Here is a 21,828-nt window from a genome sequence, read left to right as displayed (position 1 = left end):
CGCTATGTGGTAGGTTAATGTGGATGTTATCTCCTCCTGTTGTTGACCATTTTTTTCATATGATGTTCACCTGGAAATAGTTGCTTCGGCATTTTGTGGGTTTGGCACCGAACGGAGATGTTGACATGCAGAGTTTCAAGCGGTCTTCTTTCTCTACCGGGTGACTTCAAATGATGCTACACATTAGTTCTACTGCTTTTTTTGTAGCAACGCTTTTGCCGCATACTTGACATATTACCGTTGTCTGTTTGACATATTTCCGCTTGAAGCCAAACCACCGCTAGAGGATGCACCTATGCTGTTTTTCTTGGGAATGAATTATTCCTTCATTTGTTGCCAGATTGACACCTTTTCTCTCGTATTAACACTCGCACCACACCGTTAGCACCACAGCTTACGTTACCCATGCCGCTACCTCTCTGCTCCGCGAGGGCGGATGACGTTACATGCGCGACAGTATGTGATGTATGTAAGAAGGTTTTGCTTGTTTTGTCTCTGTGAGGAGAGACAAGAAAGAGTGAGAAATGCCTGTAGTGTAATGCCTGCAGATAAAAGCAACTGCGTGAGAACGTATACTCGAATATCACGATATCCATTTTCTATATTGCACAGAGACAAACCCGCGATATATTGAGTATATACGATATATCGCCCAGCCTTCGTCTGTAGCAACATAGTTTTGTTGAAGTAATAATTTGTCTGCAGCAGCATAGTTTCCTTGTAATAATAAGGTGTCTGCAGTAGGGCTGGGCGATATGGCTTTTTATTAATATATCAATATATTTAGGCCATATCACGATACACAATATATATCTCAATATTTTGCCTTAACCTTGAATTAACACTTGATGCGTATAATCACACCAGTATGATGATTATGTGTCTACATTAAAACATTCTTTTTCATACTGCATTAATATATGCTCATTTTAAACTTTTATGCAGAGAGGGAAATCACAAGTCAATTTACCAAAACTCTATTTATTAAACAGTTATTAAGCAGTGGCACGGATATTTCTTTTCATTTCCAAAACGGAAAGTGCAAGATTGTCAGAGACATTTTAAAACAAGCTATAAGAGCACTTTTTTGAATGTCACTAAGATGACATATCAAAACAACACTAAATTAAGTGTAGTTTTTGTACAGAACGCCATTACAATAGTTAAAAACAAATAAAGTGCACTTTTGTGCATGATGTAACACAAGATATTCCAATAACTCTCAAATAAAAATGAGCTGCATAATAGGTTCCTGCGGACGTTATCTCCTTCTGTTGACTGTTTTTTTTTTTCCCATACAGTGTTGATCTGGAAATAGCTGCCTCAGCATTTTGCTGGTGTGGCACTGGCCGTAGATGTTGACATGCGGAGTTTCAAGCACTCCTTATTCTCTAACGGGTGACTTTTCAAATGATGCTACATTAGCAGTGCTGCTACTTTTTGTAGCAACGCTTTTGCCGCATAAATGTTGAAGATATTTCCGCTTGAAGCCAAACCAACGCCGGACGATGGATCCCGTGCTGTTTTTCTTGGTAATTAATTCTTCCTCCATTTGTTACCAGATTCGCACCTTCTATCTCTCGTATTAGCAACTGCACCTCACCGTTACCATCACAGCTAACGTTACCATGTCGCTACCTGTCTGCTCTGCGGGAGCGTGTGACGTTGCACACGTGACGTGTGTAAGAAGTTGCGCTTGGTTTACGTCTCTGAGAAGGAGAGACAAGAAAGGGGGGGAAACGCATACAGTGAAATGCCCGCAGCTAAAAGCAACTGCGCGAGAATGTATACTCGAATATCACGATATTGTCATTTTCTATATCGCACAGAGACAAACCCGCGATATATCAAGTATATTGATATATCGCCCAGCCCTAGTCTGCAGCAACATGGCACGACTTTGGGAACACTACTGATGGGCAATATAAATGATAGCCAAAGAAACCATGTCAGTTTGGCCTAAAATAATAGAATATAATAGATCTTTACTGTCATTGTACAGCGAAATTGCAAGCAAAGTTATTTAGTGCATATTCATAAAGACACATACAAAACATAAGAACATGGTACTAAGATAAAAATAACACTGAAGTGTTGGAACTTCACGACAGGTTTTCATCAATGGCCGATATTACTGAAAAGAGAAGTCTTTTTATATTAGTTAACATCAATATTTTTTTTTTATATATTCGACGACCTATGGAATATATGGATATTGAATGTAAACATTTTTAACTGAAATGTAACCTTCCTCTTAGGGCAGGAAGGAAATGTCATCACAACCATGAAAAACAATCAATGTAAACACAATTCCAAAGTCCCATTGAGCATTTAATAGCGTCTTAAATATGAAGGTGCAAAAATATTGAATATGTAAGAAATGCTTAATAAAGTGTAACCACATAGTGTGTAAATGTAAACATAGAAGAACCTGAGAAGACCTATATTCTTGGGGTTTTTGGCCGAAAGTTACAGCAGTGCTCTGAAGGGTGAGCATTGCATGTGGTACTTGTGGACGCCAGACATTTGCTATTTTGCGGAATTTTGCTATTCTTTTAGCCAGAGTACTAATTTGTTTAGATTTTTGTATAAAACAGCTAACATGGCCACTCTCCAGGGCACCGTGGTTAGCTGGCTGCTTTGCGCTGACTACGCTAGGAGGCCTAGTACAGACGAGTGCATCCCACATTACCTGACTTGGTTACGTCCCACGTTGGCCCCGCTAGTAGACCTAGTGCAGCCTGCGCTAACTGGCATGTCAATGCTGTCTTAATGTATCTTATTATTCTGTTCAAACAGCTGGACACGGCCTTCTAGCAGGGACAACCTCTCCAAGAGAAGTGTGCCATTTTTAAATAAATCCATACTTGTGTTTATGCCGGCTTTGGAGTAGTGAAGTTTTCAGAGCTAGCTAAGATAAGCTAGCCTGCATGTGAAGCGATGAAAAATCAAAGTGTGAATGCTTTGAATGTTTCAACTAGGGCTGAACGATATATCGATATAAACGATATATCGCAGATTTTTCTCTGTGCGATATAGAAAATGACTATGTCGTAATATTCGATTATATGTTCTCACACAGTTGCTTTTAGCTGCGGGCATTACATTACTGCCGTTTCTCAATCCTCCTCGTCTCTCCTTCTCACAGAGACGGAAAACAAGCCCGCCTTCTTACATACGTCACATACTGTCTAGCGTCATACGCTCTCGCCGACCAGAGAGGTAGCAGCATGGCTAACGTTAGCTGAGGGCATTAAAATACAGGCGTTTCTTACTCCTCCTCGTCTCTCCTTCTCACAGAGACGGAAAACAAGCCCACCTTCTTACATACGTCACATACTGTCGCACGTCTAGCGTCATACGCTCTTGCCAACCAGAGAGGTAGCAGCACGGCTAACGTTAGCTGAGGGCATTAAAATACAGGCGTTTCTTACTCCTCCTCGTCTCTCCTTCTCACAGAGACGGAAAACAAGCCCGCCTTCTTACATACGTCACATACTGTCGCGCGTGTAGCATCATACGCTCTCGCCGACCAGAGAAGTAGCAGCATGGCTAACGTTAGCTGAGGCAGGTCGTACAAGCAGAACGGAGCAGAGCTTGTGACAATACAAGAGGGAGAAGGTGCGAAACTGATCACAAATGGAGGAAGAACAATAATTGCCCAAAATAAAGAGCAGGGGATCCATCATCTGGCAGTGGTTTGGCTTCAAGTGGCAAGATATTCAGCAGACAACAGCAATATGCAAAGTATGCAGCAGAAGTGTTACTACAAAAAGGTAGCAACACTATTAATTTGTTCTTTCATTTAAAAAGTCACCCGTGAGAGAATGAAGAGTATTTAATCAATACAGTTTTGGTCAATTGACTTAGTTGTGATTTCCCTCTCTGCATGAAAGTTTAAAAGTAGCATATATTAATGCAGTACGAAGAATGTTTTAATGTAGACACATAGAATCATCATACTGCTGTGATTATAGGCATCAAGTGTTCATTCAAGGCCAAGGCAAAATATCGTATACTGCAATATGGCATAAAAATATTGTGATATTAATAAAAGCCAATATCGCCCAGCCCTAGTTTGAACCGTGTTATAGTATACGTTAAGGGAGCCATATGTAATAATGTGGCTGAAGTGGTACTGCAATCACGGTCAAAATTCCCTAGTCCCCTCCTCCTCTCCCCAACTGAGTTAGCCAGATATGCAGCTGAATCCAGCTGGATGTACTGGGTCACTCCGAGGAACTTCGAACTTCCTCTGCCTCTTACTATGGTTTGAGTTGCTGGGAACTTAATAGCTGAATAGTCAAGTGTTTTGTCAATAACAAATATCGAACCAACACATTTTACACAGCAATTAGGCTATTTTCAGGAATAAGTAAATCATGCCAATATCAAGACAAATGGCAATCATGGTTATTGTCAGTAATATCAGAAAACAGAGACTGAAACCAACTACAACCAACGCTAGCAATGGTTATACTGGTGAAAATAAGTAGATCATGATTAGCAGCCTAATGTAGGCCCAAAACTAAAGAGACATTTTACCAAGGTATGTCTATAGCAGTGTTTCTTAACCTTGTTGGAGGTACCGAACCCCACCAGTTTCATAAGCACATTCACCGAACCCTTCTTTAGTGAAAAACTAAATGTTTTTTTTTCAAATTCAAGACAAAGTTATATGTTTTTGGTAACACTTTAGTATGGGGAACATATTCTAAATAACAAATACTTAATTTAAAAGGGTTAGGGTTAGGGCCAGGGTAAGAGGGTTAGGGTTATAATAAGGCCATGCCGAATAAGGCATTAATTAGTACTTAATAATGACTAGTTAAGAGCCAATATGTTACTAATTTGCATGTTAATAAGCAACTAATTAATGGTGAATATGTTCCCCATATTTAAGTGTTACCATGTTTTTTTACTGGTGCGCAAAATGAACTGTGCATGAACATCACCTTGTTCAAAGAACAAAACCACCACATTGCATAAACTCACAACCTGCAAATCAGTGTGACTTCTGCTGTTGCCGTATCCGTAATACGCCGATAGGGAGAAGTTTTCATTTACACAATGAGTCGGGTGTGTTTTGACCTCCACTGAACCCCTGAGGCTGACTCACCGAATCCCTAGGGTTCGATCGAACCCAGGTTAAGAACCACTGGTCTAAAGGCTTCTGTTTCAAATGTTTCACGTTTCAGATTGTCATATAACTTGGTGCATGTAGTCCACTAAATGCAACACCAATAAGGAATTTTTTTATTATGTGATCTGGAACACATTTCCTCAGCGTATCAGCATATTGAGAAGGCATGGTATCCGCGAGGTCTTAAAAAGTCTTAAATCCTATTCATTTAATTTAAAGCCTTAAAATGTCTAAAATTCTCCTAAAATCTCATAAAATGTCCTAAATACGATTTTGAAAGATCTTAAAAATCTATTGACGGTACTTTTATTTAAAACATGCATAAACTTTAGTCTCGCTTTGAACTGTTTCGATTTTTGTGGACGCTATAACATAACACACAGCAGAACTAACAGTGCTGCCTTGTCAGAATTTATCGTACACCACCAGCTTTTGCTGTGCGCGCACAGCTCTGTGTTGACAGCTTAGTTACATAGCAGCGAAGAAAACTTGACTGCCCACAGCAAAGCCAAATGACTTGCATAAGATGGGTAAGTAAAAGTTCAACGATTTGTATCTCTGAACAATCAATTTAATGCATAGTTGAACCCGGTGGATGGAAACTTATAAAGTGTTTAGTATCCAGATGTGCAGCCTTCGAGGAGGGAAGTGTTTGTCAACATGGCGGTGAAAGTGAATGGAATTATAATGCAACAGTATAAAATAAGTCTGTGTCAAAAGATGCTGAAACGCCACAAACACTTGCACAGCTATACAAAGATAAACATAACCCCCCCAAAGGAGTGTTATGTGGGTTAAGTGGCGCCAATTGGCAAAGGAGATCAATATGAGATGTTTAGTCATGAAACTGTTTAACCACAGTAAGCACACGCTCATTTATCTGTGTTAGTAGTGTACTCACTCAGCAGTAAAACTATTAAAAAAAACAAAGTTCTCTTATAATATTTCTTTTATTTGTCCCAATAATTTCAGGTCAGCTTCTCATGCCTAATCTTTTCTCCAAGTTTATACAGCTAGCGACATAAAAAGCGGTTGCCTGTTTTGTGTTTACACTCATTGGGCAGTGAGACAAGCAATGGAGATTTGCCAATATCATCTTGTCATGCCTAAATAAAAACTAATCCTTGTGTATTAGCAAAAACAAGTACAGATGTATCCATACGCAGCAGATACAAAATAAGCTGAGCACATTCTGTTTGAGACACCGAAAGGGACAAGCGGTACAAATGGATGGATAGATGGCTCGTAAGCCATAATCGCTTTCCTTCTTTTTAGACAACCACTCTATCACCACACAGTTTTTCACAACTTTGTGCGCATACGGTAGTACTGTAGATGTTTTTATCGGTTTTCTCCCTTCTGACAGCCGAAAAAACTTTGCCAAAGTTAACCATTTAGCTTTAGCAAGGATGCTAACTGTTCCTTTCACAGACAATATACTGTTGTGCTTTCTTCTACCATTGCTGATGCTGATGTTACATAAAAACACTTGGAATGAAGCACCTGCACCTTTTGCAAGAAAACACTTCTATGGCAAATCTGAAAATTGGTTATGTTTGGTAATATTTTTTTCAATTACTTTACACTAGAGAAGCTCCTGGTGTATTTAGTTGGTTTAACCATTTTGTTTTCTAATGTAAAAGAGCAGTGAATGAATTTATGTACCTAAAACTCATTCTGGACCCCTGATTTTACTTTGTCCTTGTATTTTTTCTCTGTATGGATGTGAAATGGTCTTGAATAATTTTCAAGATGGTCTTTAAAAAGTCTTAAAAGGGAACATTATCACAATTTCAGAAGGGTTAAAACCAATAAAAATCAGTTCCCAGTGGCTTATTTTATTTTTCGAAGTTTTTTCAAACTTTTACCCATCATGGAATATCCCGTAAAAAGGCTTTAAAGTGCCTGATTTTCGCTATCTGTGAAGCCACCGTTCATTTTCCTGTAACATATGGACGAAGTAACATATGTTACAAAGGTTATTAAATTCTCTTCATTCTCTAGCGAGTAACTTTACAAATTATGCTACATATTAGCAGTAATGCTACTTTTTATAGCAACGCTTTTTCCCCCAACACTTGACAAATTACAGTTGTCTGTTCAACATATTCCCACTTGAAGCCGAACCACCGCCGGACGATGGAAACCCTGCTGTTTTTATTGGGAATTAAGTCTTCCTTCATTTGTTACCAGATCCGCACCATCTTTCTCTCGTACAGCTACGTTAGCAGCTAACCTTAGCCACGCCGCTACCTCTTTGCTGGGCGAGGGCATGTATTTGACGTATGACGTGACAGTTTGTGACGTATGTAAGAATGTGCATCTGCTTGTCTGTGAGAAGGAGACACGGGAAAGAGCGAGGAGAGCCTGAAATGTACGCCCGCAACTAAAAGCAACTGTGTGAGAACGTATACTCGAATATTACGATATAGTCATTTTCTATATCGCACAGACAAACCCGCGATGTATCGTATATATAGATATATCGCCCAGCCCTAATATGTATATATATATATATATATATATATATATATATACACGGTCATATTATTAGAATATCATGAAAAATTTGATTTATTTCATTAATTCCATTTAGAAAGTCAAACTTGTAGAATGTATACATTCATTCCAAACAGACTGATACATTTCAAGTGTTTTTTTGCCAAAAAGGAGATGATTATAGCTGACAACCAATGAAAACCCTAAATTTAACATCTCAGAAAATTAGAATATGTTGAAAAGGTCAGATATTGAAGACACTTGGTGCCACACTCTAATTAGCTAACTAACTCAAAACACCTGGAAAAGCCTTTAAATGGTCTCTCGTTTTGATTCTGTATGGCACACAATCATGGGGAAGACTGCTGACTTGACAACTGTCCAAAAGATGACCATTGATACTTTAAAGAAGGAGGGCAAGACACAAAAGGTCATTGCCAAAGAGGTTGGATGTTCCCAGAGCTCTGTGTCAAGGCACATTATTAGAGAGGCGAAGGGAAGACAAAGATGTTGTAGAAAAAAGTGTACAAGCAAAAGGGATAACCGCACCCTGGAGAGGATTGTCAAACAAAACCGATTCAAAAATGTGTGGGAGATCCACAAAGAGTGGACTGCAGCTGGAGTCAGTGCTTCAAGAACCACCACGCACCGACATATGCAAGATATGGGCTTCAGCTGTTGCATTCCTTGTGTAAAGCCACTCTTGAATAAGAGACAATCTCAAAAGCTCAAGAAAAAAAGGACTGGACTGCTGCTGAGTGGTCCAAAGTTATGTTTTCAGATGAAAGTAAATTTTGTATCTCCTTTTGAAATCAAGGTCCCAGAGTCTGGAGGAAGACAGGAGAGGCACAGAATCCACATTGCCTGAAGTCCAGTGTCAAATTTCCACAATCGGTAATGGTCTGGGGTGCCATTTCATCTGCTGGTGTTGGTCCACTGTGTTTCCTGAGGTCTAGGGTCAATGCAGCAGTCTACCAGGAAGTTTTAGAACACTTTATGCTGCCTGCCGCGGACCAATTTTATTAAGGTGAAGATTTCATTTTCCAACATGACTTGGCACCTGCACACAGTGCCAAATCTACCAGTACCTCTTTTAAGGACCATGGTATCCCTGTTCTTGATTGGCCTGCGAACTCACCTGACCTTAACCCCATAAAAAACCTATGGGGTATTGTGAAGCGGAAGATGCGAGATGCTAGACCCAACAATGCTGAAGAGCTGAAGGCCACTATTAAAGCAACCTGGGCTCTCATAACACCTGAGTGCATCAGACTGGTCGACTCCATGCCACGCCGTATTGCTGCAGCAATTCAGGCAAAGGGAGCTGCAACTAAGTATTGATTGCCGTACATGCTGAAACTTTCCATGTTCATACTTTTCAGTTGGCCCACGTTTCTAAAAAATATTTTTTGGTACTAGTCGTAACTAATATTCTAATTTTCTGAGATACTGAATTTGGGATTTTCAGTAATTGTCAGTACTAATCATCAAAATTTAAAGAAACAAACATTTCAAATATATCACTATGTGTGTAATGAATTGATATAATATGTAAGTTTCACGTTCTGAATATAATTACTGAAATAAATCAACTTTTTCATGATATATTCTAATAATATGAACAGCACCTGTATATACACATATATATTAGGGGTGTGGGAAAAAATCGATTCGAATACGAATCGCAATTCTCACGTTGTGCGATTCAGAAAAAAAATCAATTTTTTTTATATTTATTTTTCTATCAATCCAACAAATCAATACACAGCAATACCATAACAACGCAATACAATTCCAAAACCAAACCTGACCAAGCAACACTCAGAACTGCAATAAACAGAGCAATTGAGAGGGGACACAAACGCGACACAGAACAAACCCTAAAGTAGTGAAACAAAAAAGAATATTATCAACAACAGTATCAATATTAGTTATAATTTCAGCATAGCAGTGATTAAAAATCCCTCATTGACATTATCATTAGACATTAATAATGAAAAAATTAAAAAGAACAATCGTGTCACAGTGGCTTACACATGAATCGTGGGACACCCAAAGATATATATGTATATATATATATATATATATATATGTGTGTGTGTGTATACATATATGTGTATATTATGTTCCAAGATGGCGGCGCCCGGAAGGGCTGCGACCTCGAGGAGGTCCTGCTAAATATGGAACATTTAGGTTTTTTAAACATAAGATCATTGTCTCCCAAAACGTTGCTAGTTAATGATATCATCAGAGACAACAGTCTTAACGTCATCGGTCTCAGCAAAACCTGGCTTGGACCAAACGACTTTTTTGCGCTAAACGAGGCATGTCCTCCTAACTTTACACATGCGCATATTGCCCGTCCTCTTAAAAGGGGTGGGGGGGTCGCCCTAATATACAACGAAAACTTTAACCTTAGTCCTAACATAAATAATAAATATAAATCGTTTGAGGTGCTTACTATGAGGTCTGTCACACCGCTGCCTCTACACCTGGCTGTTATCTACCGCCCCCCAGGGCCCTATTCGGACTTTATCAATGAATTCTCAGAGTTCGTTGCTGATCTAGTGACACACGCCGATAATATAATCATAATGGGGGACTTTAATATCCATATGAATACCCCATCGGACCCACCGTGCGTAGCGCTCCAGACTATAATTGATAGCTGTGGTCTCACACAAATAATAAATGAACCAACGCATCGCAACGGTAATACGATAGACCTAGTGCTTGTCAGGGGTATCAACGTTTCCAAAGTTACGATACTCCCGTATACTAAAGTATTGTCCGATCATTACCTTATAAAATTCGAGGTTCAGACGCATGTTCGGCAACCGAATAATAATAATAACTGCTATAGCAGCCGCAACATTAATACAGCCACAACGACAACTCTTGCTGACCTACTGCCCTCGGTAATGGCACCATTCCCAAAGTATGTGGGCTCTATTGATAACCTCACTAACAACTTTAACGACGCCCTGCGCGAAACAATTGATAACATAGCACCGCTAAAGTTAAAAAAGGCTCCAAAAAAGCGTACCCCGTGGTTTACAGAAGAACCAAGAGCTCATAAATTATTATGTAGAAAGCTGGAACGCAAATGGCGCACGACTAAACTTGAGGTGCACCATCAAGCATGGAGTGATGGTTTAATAACTTATAAACGCATGCTTACCTTAGCTAAAGCTAAATATTACTCAAATCTCATCCACCGTAATAGTACGGTAGCATCGCTAACCCAACAAGGGACTCCTTCCAGTAGCTCCACCCACTCAGCTGATGACTTTATGCAATTCTTTAGTAAGAAAATTGAAGTCATTAGAAAGGAGATTAAAGACAATGCGTCCCAGCTACAACTGGGTTCTATTAACACTGACACGATTGTATATACGGCGGATACTGCCCTCCAAAATAGTTTCTCTTGTTTTGAGGAAATAACATTAGAGGAATTGTTACAACGTGTAAATGGAATAAAACAAACAACATGTTTACTTGACCCACTTCCTGGGAAACTGATCAAGGAGCTCTTTGTATTATTAGGTCCATCAGTGCTAAATATTATAAACTTATCACTTTCCTCGGGCACTGTTCCCCTAGCATTCAAAAAAGCGGTTATTCATCCTCTCCTTAAAAGACCTAACCTCGATCCTGACCTCATGGTAAACTACCGACCGGTGTCTCACCTTCCCTTTATTTAAAAAATCCTCGAAAAAATTGTTGCGGAGCAGTTAAATGAACACTTAGCGTCTAACAATCTATGTGAAACCTTTCAATCCGGTTTCAGGGCAAATCACTCTACGGAGACAGCCCTCGCAAAAATGACTAATGATCTATTGCTAACGATGGATTCTGATGCGTCATCTATGTTGCTGCTCCTCGATCTTAGCGCTGCCTTCGATACCGTCGATCATAATATTTTATTAGAACGTATCAAAACACGAATTGGTATGTCAGACTTAGCCCTGTCTTGGTTTAACTCTTATCTTACTAATAGGATGCAGTGCGTCTCCCATAACAATGTGACCTCGGACTACGTTAAGGTAACGTGTGGAGTTCCCCAGGGTTCGGTCCTTGGCCCTGCACTCTTCAGCATCTACATGCTGCCGCTAGGTTACATCATACGCAAATACGGTATTAGCTTTCACTGTTATGCTGATGACACCCAACTCTACATGCCCCTAAAGCTGACCAACACGCCGGATTGTAGTCAGCTGGAGGCGTGTCTTAATGAAATTAAACAATGGATGTCCGCTAACTTTTTGCAACTCAACGCCAAAAAATCGGAAATGCTGATTATCGGTCCTGCTAGACACCGACCTCTATTTAATGATACAACTCTAACATTTGACAACCAAACAATTAAACAAGGAGACGCGGTAAAGAATCTGGGTGTTATCTTTAACCCAACTCTCTCCTTTGAGTCTCACATTAAAAGCGTTACTAAAACGGCCTTCTTTCATCTCCGTAATATCGCTAAAATTCGCTCCATTCTGTCCACTAAAGACGCTGAGATCATTATCCATGCGTTTGTTACGTCTCGTCTCGATTACTGTAACGTATTATTTTCGGGTCTCCCCAAGTCTAGCATTAAAAGATTACAGTTGGTACAAATGCGGCTGCTAGACTTTTGACAAGAACAAGAAAGTTTGATCACATTACGCCTGTACTGGCTCACCTGCACTGGCTTCCTGTGCACTTAAGATGTGACTTTAAGGTTTTACTACTTACGTATAAAATACTACACGGTCTAGCTCCATCCTATCTTGCCGATTGTATTGTACCATATGTCCCGGCAAGAAATCTGCGTTCAAAGGACTCCGGCTTATTAGTGATTCCCAAAGCCCAAAAAAAGTCTGTGGGCTATAGAGCGTCTTCATTTCGGGCTCCAGTACTCTGGAATGCCCTCCCGGTAAAAGTTCGAGATGCCACCTGAGTAGAAGCATTTAAGTCTCACCAAAAAACTCATTTGTATACTCTAGCCTTTAAATAGACTCCCTTTTTAGACCAGTTGATCTGCCGTTTCTTTTCTTTTTCTCCTATGTCCCACTCTCCCTTGTGGAGGGGGTCCGGTCCGATCCGGTGGCCATGTACTGCTCGCCTGTGTATCGGCTGGGGACATCTCTGCGCTGCTGATCCTCCTCCGCTTGGGATGATTTCCTGCTGGCTCCGCTGTGAACGGGACTCTCGCTGCTGTGTTGGATCCGCTTTGGACTGGACTCTTGCGACTGTGTTGGATCCATTATGGATTGAACTTTCACAGTATCATGTTAGACCCGCTCGACATCCATTGCTTTCCTCCTCTCCAAGGTTCTCATAGTCATCATTGTCACCGACGTCCCACTGGGTGTGAGTTTTCCTTGCCCTCATGTGGGCCTACTGAGGATGTCGTAGTGGTTTGTGCAGCCCTTTGAGACACTAGTGATTTAGGGCTATATAAGTAAACATTGATTGATTGATTGATTGATCTAATAAGCTTGACAACACACTGTGTCCAATGATTTCACAAAGATAAAATAAGTCATATTTTTCGTTCGTTTAATAGTTAAAACAAATTTACATTATTGTAATCAGTTGATAAAACATTGTCTTTTACAATTATAAAAGCTTTTTAAAAAAAATCTACTACTCTGCTAGCATGTGAGCAGACTGGGGTAGATTCTGCTGAAATCCTATGTATTAAATGAATACAGAATCGTTTTGAATCGAGAATCGCGTTGAATCGAAAAAATCGATATATAAAGGAATCGCGACCCCAAGAATCGATATTGAATCGAATCGTGGGACACCCAAAGATATATATGTATATATATATATACATTTATGTATATATATATATATATATATATATATATATATATATATATATATATATATATATATATATATATGTGTGTGTGTGTGTGTATACATATATGTGTATCGATATACACGATGTATAGCGGGTTTGGCTCTGTGCGATATAGAAAATGCCTTTATCGTGATATTCAAGTATACGTTCTCACGCAGTTGCTTTTAGCTGCTGGCATTACACTGCAGGCTCTTCTCGCTCTTTCCTGTCTCCTTCTCACAGACAGCAAGCACACATACCTCTCATACTGTCACGTCATACGTCACATACATATACGCCCTCGCGGAGCAGAGAGGTAGCAGCATGAGTAATGTTAGCTGTGATGCTAGCAGAGCCGTGCGAGTGGTAATACGAGAGAAAAAAGGTGCGAATGAAAGAAGTAAGTCCCAAGAAAAACAGCAGGGGGTCCGTCTGGCGGTGGTTTGGCTTCAAGTGGGAATATGTCGAACAGGCAACCGTTATAAGTCAAATATACGGTAAAAGCGTTCATAAAAAAAGTAGCATTACTGCTAATATGTAGCATCATTTGAAAAGTCACCTGCTACCGAATGAAGAGTGCTTATTCCACCTCTCAACATCTCCGTTCGGTGCCACACGCCCACACCATCAAAATGCCGAGGCAAACATTTCCAGATCAACACCGTATGAAAAAATTAGTCAACAATAGAATTTAATAACGTCCGTAGTAACCTACCACATAGCGAAGGACGAACGCTATTTGATTCCCTATTAATTTGATCAATTTTGTCAACTATGGGTATGCGAAACCACATGAACCAGATTTGGCCAATTCACATGTTCATCCATCCATTTTCTACCGATTCTTTCTTTTCGGGGTCGCTGGCGCCTATCTCAGCTACAATCGGGCGGAAGGCGGAGTACACCCTGGACATGTTACATTTCATAAATAATTTATATAATTATTTATGAAAGAGACGTTATTGTTAACACGTTAAAGGTGTTTAATGATAACACAAGCATGTTTAACACACAGATTTCTTTTGTTTCATGAAGACAAGAATATAAGTTGGTGTATTACCTGATTCTGATGACTTACAGTGTTTGGAATCAGACAGTAGTGCTGATAACGTCCACATTTTCGAATGCAGGAGAAAAAAAGTCCTCCTCTCTGTCAAATATCACATGAAAGTGGTTAGTTTTTGGCGTCTTATTTGTCCAGCTTCCATACTCTTTTTTTATACATTTTGCAAGAAATACGGCCAACTCCGTAGCTTGCTAACTTGTGCGCGCTAGCTTTCTGAGACTCTTATTTTGTTAGCGCAGGCAGGATGAAGCAGGGCTTTTATTGTGAAGACAGCAACTGTGCAGTATATCTTTAGGGTTTTGACAGCAGGTACAGCGCGAGAGTGTTGAAATAAAAAGAGTTTCTCGCCCCCCTCTCAGCCATGTTTTCTTAATAATGATCTGGCAGCAGCCAGCGTCATCTCAGAAGCCGTGCCGTGAATGTCAATCAAGTGACGAAAGTGACGTAGTAAAGATTGATGATCACAAATTTTTAGGTTTATTTTTTTAATGCTTGGTTTGCAATGGACTGACACCCTCCACGATCCACCGGTAGCTCACAATCGACGTAATGGGCATCCCTGCTCTAGAGATTGATGTGGGTTTTTGATACAGTGCCGTTTGAGGGATCAAAGGTCACGGTCATTCAATGTTGGTTTCCGGCCATGCCGCTTACGTGGATTGATTTCTCCAGAGTCTCTGAACCTTCTGATATTATGGACCGTAGATGTTGAAAATCCCTTAATTTCTTGCAATTGCACTTTGAGAAACGTTGTTCTTAAACTGTTTGACTATTTGCTCACGCAGTTGTGGACAGAGGGGTGTACCTCGCCCCATCCTTTCTTGTGAAAGACTGAGCATTTTTTGGGAAGCTGTTTTTATACCCAATCATGGCACCCACCTGTTCCCAATTAGCCTGCACACCTGTGGGATGTTCCAAATAAGTGTTTGATGAACATTCCTCAAGTTTATCAGTATTTATTGCCACCTTTCCCAACTTCTTTGTCACGTGTTGCTGGCATAAAATTCTAAAGTTAATGATTATTTGCAAAAAAAAAAAAGTTTATCAGTTTGAACATCAAATATGTTGTCTTTGTAGCATATTCACCTGAATGTGGGTTGGAAATGATTTGCAAATTATTGTATTCCGTTTATATGTACATCTAACACAATTTCCCAACTCATATGGAAATGGGATTTTTTTATATATAGTGTGTGTGTGTGTGTGTGTGTGTGTGTGTGTGTGTGTGTGTGTATATAATGTATATGTGTTTGTGTGTGTATATATATATTTATATATCTGTATATGTGTGTGTGTGTATATATATATGTATATATATATATATATATATATATGTATATATATATATATATATATATATAAGACTTTGCAGCATCGCGTGGACATCGGGGGCGGTACCTCTGGATTGGCAGACCGGGGTGGTGGTTCCTCTCTTTAAGAAGGGGGACCGGAGGGTGTGTTCCAACTATCGTGGGATCACACTCCTCAGCCTTCCCGGTAAGGTTTATTCAGGTGTACTGGAGAGGAGGCTACGTCGGATAGTCGAACCTCGGATTCAGGAGAAACAGTGTGGTTTTCGTCCTGGTCGTGGAACTGTGGACCAGCTCTATACTCTCGGCAGGGTTCTTGAGGGTGCATGGGAGTTTGCCCAACCAGTCTACATGTGCTTTGTGGACTTGGAGAAGGCATTCGACCGTGTCCCTCGGGAAGTCCTGTGGGGAGTGCTCAGAGAGTATGGGGTATCGGACTGTCTTATTGTGGCGGTCCGTTCCCTGTATGATCAGTGCCAGAGCTTGGTTCGCATTGCCGGCAGTAAGTCGAACACATTTCCAGTGAGGGTTGGACTCCGCCAAGGCTGTCCTTTGTCACCGATTCTGTTCATAACTTTTATGGACAGAATTTCTAGGCGCAGTCAAGGCGTTGAGGGGTTCCGGTTTGGTAACCGCAGGATTAGGTCTCTGCTTTTTGCAGATGATGTGGTCCTGATGGCTTCATCTGACCGGGATCTTCAGCTCTCGCTGGATCGGTTCGCAGCCGAGTGTGAAGCGACCGGAATGAGAATCAGCACCTCCAAGTCCGAGTCCATGGTTCTCGCCCGGAAAAGGGTGGAGTGCCATCTCCGGGTTGGGGAGGAGACCCTGCCCCAAGTGGAGGAGTTCAAGTACCTAGGAGTCTTGTTCACGAGTGAGGGAAGAATGGATCGTGAGATCGACAGGCGGATCGGTGCGGCGTCTTCAGTAATGCGGACGTTGTACCGATCCGTTGTGGTGAAGAAGGAGCTGAGCTGGAAGGCAAAGCTCTCAATTTACCGGTCGATCTACGTTCCCATCCTCACCTATGGTCATGAGCTTTGGGTCATGACCGAAAGGATAAGATCAAGGGTACAAGCGGCCGAAATGAGTTTCCTCCGCCGGGTGGCGGGGCTCTCCCTTAGAGATAGGGTGAGAAGCTCTGCCATCCGGGAGGAACTCAAAGTAAAGCCGCTGCTCCTCCACATCGAGAGGAGCCAGATGAGGTGGTTCGGGCATCTGGTCAGGATGCCACCCGAACGCCTCCCTAGGGAGGTGTTTAGGGCACGTCCAACCGGTAGGAGGCCACGGGGAAGACCCAGGACACGTTGGGAAGACTATGTCTCCCGGCTGGCCTGGGAACGCCTCGGGATCCCCCGGGAAGAGCTAGACGAAGTGGCTGGGGAGAGGGAAGTCTGGGTTTCCCTGCTTAGGCTGTTGCCCCCGCGACCCGACCTCGGATAAGTGGAAGATGATGGATGGATGGATGGATATATACATATATATATATATATATATATATATATATATTCCGAATTTCCTTGAATAGCCGCCAGGCATGTAATATGCGCCTGCCTTGAATTACTTCCGGGTAAAACTCGCTCCTCAAATTAATAAGCGCATGCTTACTTTTACCGCCGGGTCAAATTTGTGACGTCACGAGTGATTCTTGCCCTACCGTCATTTTCAAAGTGGCGGAGGAGTTTTTTTTTGCTTTTGGGGCGGTATAGCTCGGTTGGTAGAGTGGCCGTGCCAGCAACTTGAGTGTTGCAGGTTCGATTCCCGCCTCCGCCATCCTACTCACTGCCGTTGTGTCCTTGGGCAAGACACTTTACCCACGTGCTCCCAGTGCCACCCACACTGGTTTAAATGTAACTTAGATATTGGGTTTCACTATGTGAAGCGCTTTGAGTCACTAGGGAAAAGCGCTATATAAATATAATTCACTTCACTTTTACTGTGTGTAAACCAGGGGTCTTGTTCCACAGCCATGCAGATCACACTAATGGTTGTGATATAAAACAACTTCAACACTCCTACCAATACGCGCCACACGCCGCAAACCCACATTAAACGATGACAAACACACTTCTGGAGAACATCGGCCCTGCAACACACCACACACGCAACACAACACCTACCCAGAATGCAATGCATCCACGACTCCTTCCTGGCTACACCATCCATACACCAGCTGGCACCAACCCCCCCTCCGTGTGTTGATTGAGGTGGGCGGGGTTGGGGGCGCGTGTATAATTTAGCCAAGAGTCACGGATGCACGGCATTATGGGTAATCTCTATGCTGTGTTTATAAATTGCCACAGAGCTAATGCTCTCCAGAATTGTGCTTGGTGTGGTTTCACAGAGTGTGGCGCATATTAGTAAGAGTTTTAAAGTTGTTTATATCACAAACATCAGTGTAAAAGGTATGGCTGTTGACCAATTATTCATTGCAATCTGGTTTAAGAAGCACCGAAATGCATGCATCCGGCCGGCACGCAGACAGCATGGTGTAAAAGTGGGCGCGATGACATGCTGTAGAGCAGTGGTCCCCGCGGACGCAGAATTATTTTATATATATACTTTTTTAATCACACTCAATTATTTACTGCATGCCATTCGTAAGCACAGGGGTGAGAAGAGGTTTTAAAATTATTAACGCCTGCTTACTTTTACCGCATGCTTTGAATAAGCGCAGGAGTGAGAAGAGGTTTTAAATTAATCAGCGCCCTGGCCGCTATTCAAGGAAATACGGTGTGTGTGTGTGTGTGTGTGTGTGTGTGTGTGTGTGTGTGTGTGTGTGTGTGTGTGTGTGTGTGTGTGTGTGTGTGTGTGTGTGTGTGTGTGTGTGTGTGTGTGTATATATATATCTCCATTTTACCGCTTTCTCCCTTACGGGGTCGCTATATGTATATATATATATATATCTATATATATATATGTGTGTATACATATATATATATATATATATATGTATGTATATATATATGTGTCTCCTCTCTGAGCTGCTACCTTACCGTGGTAGAGGAGTTTGCGTGTCCCCATGATCCTAGGAGCTATGTTGTCTGGGGGCTTTCATGCCCCCTGGTAGGGTCTCCCAAGACAAACAGGTCCTAGGTGAGTGATCAGACAAAGAGCAGCTCAAAGACTTCTATGGAATTACAACAAAATGAACTCAGATTTCCCTCGCCCGGACGCGGGTCACTGGGGCCCCGCTCTGGAGCCAGGCCCGGAGTTGGGGCACGATGGCGGCCCGGCCGGGCACAGCCCGAAGAGGCAACGTGGGTCATCCCTCCAATGGGCTCACCACTTATAGGAGGGGCCAAAGAGGTCGGGTGCATTGTGAGCTGGGCGGCAGCCGAAGGCAGGGCACTTGGCGCTCATGTTGGCAACGACAGTGAAACCTGGAGAGGCGTGATTGGGAAGAATGGTCGCCCGGATCTAAACCCGAGTGGTGTTTTGTTATTGGACTTTTGTGCTCGTCACGGATTGTCCATAACAAACACCATGTTCAAACATAAGGGTGTCCATATGTGCACTTGGCACCAGGACACCCTAGGCTGCAGTTCCATGATCGACTTTGTAGTTGTGTCATCGGATTTGCGGCCTTATGTTTTGGACACCCGGGTGAAGAGAGGGGCGGAGCTTTCTACCAATCACCACCTGGTGGTGAGTTGGCTGCGATGGTGGGGGAGGATGCCGGACAGACCTGGCAGGCCCAAACGCATTGTGAGGGTCTGCTGGGAACGTCTGGCAGAGTCTCCTGTCAGAGAGAGTTTCATTTCACACCTCCGGGAGAACTTTGAACATGTCACGAGGGAGGTGCGGGACATTGAGTCCGAGTGGGCCATGTTCCGAACCTCTATTGTCGAGGCGGCTGATTGGAGCTGTGGCCGCAAGGTTATTGGTGCCTGTTGTGGCGGTAATCCCAGAACCCGTTGGTGGACACCAGCAGTGAGGGATGCCGTCAAGCTGAAGAAGGAGTCCTATCGGGTTCTTTTGGCTCATAGGACGGTGGACGGGTACCGACGGGCCAAGCGGTGTGCAGCTTTAGCGGTCGCGGAGGCAAAAACTCGGACATGGGAAGAGTTCGGGGAAGCCATGGAAAACGACTTCCGGACGGCTTCAAAGCGATTCTGGACCACCATACGCCGCCTCAGGAAGGGGAATCAGTGCACTATCAACACCGTGTATGGTGCGGATGGTGTTCTGCTGACTTCGACTGCGGATGTTGTGGATCGGTGGAGGGAATACTTCGAAGACCTCCTCAATCCCACCAACACGTCTTCCTTTGAGGAAGCGGTGCCTGGGGAATCTGTAGTGGACTCTCCTATTTCTGGGGCTGAGGTCGCTGATGTAGTTAAAAAGCTCCTCGGCGGCAAGGCCCCGGGGGTGGATGAGACCCGCCCGGAGTTCCTTAGGGCTCTGGATGCTGTGGGGCTGTCTTGGTTGACAAGACTGCAGCATCGCGTGGACATCGGGGGCGGTACCTCTGGATTGGCAGACCGGGGTGGTGGTCCATCTCTTTAAGAAGGGGGACCGGAGGGTGTGTTCCAATTATCGTGGGATCACACTCCTCAGCCTTCCCGGTAAGGTTTATTCAGGTGTACTGGAGAGGAGGCTTCGCCGGATAGTCGAACCTCGGATTCAGGAGGAACAGTGTGGTTTTCGTCCTGGTCGTGGAACTGTGGACCAGCTCTATACTCTCGGTAGGGTTTTTGAGGGTGCATGGGAGTTTGCCCAACCAGTCTACATGTGCTTTGTGGACTTGGAGAAGGCATTCGACCGTGTCCCTCGGGAAGTCCTGTGGGGAGTGCTCAGAGAGTATGGGGTACCGGACTGTCTTATTGTGGCAGTCCGCTCCCTGTATGATCAGTGTCAGAGCTTGGTCCGCATTGCTGGCAGTAAGTCGGACACGTTTCCAGTGAGGGTTGGACTCCGCCAAGGTTGCCCTTTGTCACCTATTCTGTTCATAACTTTTATGGACAGAATTTCTAGGCGCAGCCAAGGCGTTGAGGGGATCCGGTTTGGTGGCCACGGGATTAGGTCTCTGCTTTTTGCAGATGATGTGGTCCTGATGGCTTCATCTGACCGGGATCTTCAGCTCTCACTGGATCGGTTCGCAGCCGAGTGTGAAGCGACCGGAATGAGAATCAGCACCTCCAAGTCCGAGTCCATGGTTCTCGCCCGGAAAAGGGTGGAGTGCCATCTCCGGGTTGGGGAGGATACCCTGCCCCAAGTGGAGGAGTTCAAGTACCTAGGAGTCTTGTTCACGAGTGGGGGAAGAGTGGATCGTGAGATCGACAGGCGGATCGGTGCGGTGTCTTCAGTAATGCGGACGTTGTATCGATCCGTTGTGGTGAAGAAGGAGCTGAGCCGGAAGGCAAAGCTCTCAATTATCCGGTCGATCTACGTTCCCATCCTCACCTATGGTCATGAGCTTTGGGTCATGACCGAAAGGATAGGATCACGGGTACAAGCAGCCGAAATGAGTTTCCTCCGCCGGGTGGCGGGGCTCTCCCTTAGAGATAGGGTGAGAAGCTCTGCCATCCGGGAGGAACTCAAAGTAAAGCCGCTACTCCTCCACATCGAGAGGAGCCAGATGAGGTGGTTCGGGCATCTGGTCAGGATGCCACCTGAACGCCTCCCTAGGGATGTGTTTAGGGCACGTCTAGCTAGTAGGAGGCCACGGGGAAGACCCAGGACACGTTGGGAAGACTATCTCTCCCGGCTGGCCTGGGAACGCCTCGGGATCCCCCGGGAAGAGCTAGACGAAGTGGCTGGAGATAGAGAAGTCTGGGCTTCCCTGCTTAGGCTGCTGCCCCCGCGACCCGACCTCGGACAAGCGGAAGATAATGGATGGATGGATGGATATGTGTGTGTGTGTGTGTGTGTGTGTGTGTGTGTGTGTGGGATATTGTTGACCCATTTGTAGAGATGGAAATCTCTGGGCTCCTCACGATTAGATTATGATTCAGATTACATTATTGATGCATCT

At 43.2% G+C, this 21,828-nt stretch overlaps 1 protein-coding gene across 3 annotated transcripts in view; it reads left to right on the top strand.

Annotated features, from left to right (window-relative positions):
- Positions 1-21,828, top strand: part of zfr (zinc finger RNA binding protein) — a 71,623-nt gene that overhangs the window by 1,101 nt on the left and 48,694 nt on the right. The gene's annotated exons all lie outside the window — the stretch shown is intronic.

The sequence above is a fragment of the Nerophis ophidion genome, linkage group LG07 (genome assembly GCF_033978795.1).
Source record: "Nerophis ophidion isolate RoL-2023_Sa linkage group LG07, RoL_Noph_v1.0, whole genome shotgun sequence".
Classification (NCBI taxonomy): Eukaryota; Metazoa; Chordata; class Actinopteri; order Syngnathiformes; family Syngnathidae; genus Nerophis; species Nerophis ophidion.
This window is presented reverse-complemented; position numbering and strand designations above follow the sequence as displayed.